At 36.7% G+C, this 1,618-nt stretch overlaps 1 long non-coding RNA gene across 1 annotated transcript; it reads left to right on the top strand.

Moving 5' to 3' along the window:
• Positions 1 to 333: 333 nt before the first annotated feature.
• Positions 334 to 1,296, top strand: LOC107736727 (uncharacterized). Its single transcript, XR_001639723.1, has 3 exons — positions 334 to 466; positions 761 to 874; positions 1,223 to 1,296. It is a non-coding gene; the product is annotated as an uncharacterized LOC107736727 (long non-coding RNA).
• The last annotated feature ends 322 nt before the right edge of the window (positions 1,297 to 1,618 follow it).

Here is a 1,618-nt window from a genome sequence, read left to right as displayed (position 1 = left end):
GTCTCTTTATGAATCATTTTTCATTTTTATACATAATTTTGTACCCAAGTGAACATCTAGGTGGTCAGAAACACACAAATGTGTGTAAAAGGGAACTTTTTATTGGGTCTTTAGAGTGAATTCCAGTGATTGCAGACTAATCCTAACCCTAAAATACATTGGCTTTTGGAAGTCTATAAAGATATTATTTAGTGCCTGCATTAAGATTTAAGCTGCTTCTTTAGAGATTCGGTCTGATTGTATTTCCTCAAATCCACAGCTGTTAGGTCATTCAAGCACACGCACCAGCGCTAAACGCCACTGAGCGGCGCTAATGAGGCGATCTATTCTGTGTAGCGCCAACACGAAGAAGAGGTTTCACTAAACCTGCGCCACATTATGGCACGATTATTATCCTCTCACGTCGCATTTCATTTTCTGTGTATAATTATTATGCTCTTAAATGACGGAACTATCTGTAATGTTGGTAAGTGAGCTTTGAGCGAATTAAATATCAGTTAAGACAAGTCAGTGTGAATCCCAAAACAAAGTCAGCTACGTTAGCTGGATAACTGCTAGCAAACATCTTGTTGCCATGGAGAAACACAGCTTGAATGTACACTTAAGACATGTATTAATGATCTTAATTAACGCTGTATTAATTAATAACTTAATGCGCATTTAAATAAACCCTTATATTCCAAACGCAACAGTACAAATGTACATACACAAATGCATACCTGAAGTCAATATGGAATATATGAATGTATGATTATTTCAGTGTTTCAGCCTGCGTTTATTCTGGCATCTGGTCCGAGAATATCATCCTTTCTGGTTGGAAACTTGTCTGGCATTTCCTTCAGCCTCAGTGCTGTTTCATCCTCAAATACAACAGGTAGACAATTTTTCAAAGCATGTCGATGCTTCAATAATAACTGCATTTTAACTGCTATGAATCTAGTGTTTGGGCATCAAAGTTGTGTTTAGATACCCAGAAATGCTGTTATGATGTTCTGTTCATAAATAATTATTTGAGCGTAATTCATATTTTTTAAGACTCTTTTAGTTTTCCATGTCTTTTTTTCCATTAATCAAAAGTGTTCCAGATTCAGAACATTTGGTCTGGCTTTACTTTAGGTTTCATGTACTATGTTTCATTTAGCAGACACCTTTAGTATCTGTATAAAAATGTTAACTGTAATGCTTGAACTTTAATGAATGTTTTCATTGTGAACTTCTTCAGGTAGCATCCCGTCATCATCCTGTAGGCCGGTTTCTCAAACACAGTGGAATCTTTCAAATGAATTAATTGGGAAGGTGAGTTGATCCCGCCGCATTAATGGTAGGTTTATGTAGTATTGAGGGGCAAAAGTGAAATCTCTGTCTTCATTTTGATTAGGAGTTAGAATCAGCAACATGGACAATGTGGGGCAACATGGAAAGAATTTACAGCAGTAAACAAGCATCAACACAACATGCAATTAACTTGTAAAATCCCCGTTGAAATATCAGGAAAATGAAATCTGTGTTATTAACCTTTAGTCCAGACAACCTGTCATTAAGCAGGGTGTGATGATCACCTACGCATCACGTTTTTGTGCATGACTGAAATTCCCCCACTGTTTTCCTGTTTAGCCTT

This window comes from Sinocyclocheilus rhinocerous, unplaced genomic scaffold (genome assembly GCF_001515625.1).
Source record: "Sinocyclocheilus rhinocerous isolate Xijiao unplaced genomic scaffold, SAMN03320098_v1.1 C36912939, whole genome shotgun sequence".
Classification (NCBI taxonomy): Eukaryota; Metazoa; Chordata; class Actinopteri; order Cypriniformes; family Cyprinidae; genus Sinocyclocheilus; species Sinocyclocheilus rhinocerous.
The sequence above is the reverse complement of the archived record's forward strand: the minus strand, read 5'-3'. Positions and strand labels throughout refer to the sequence as shown.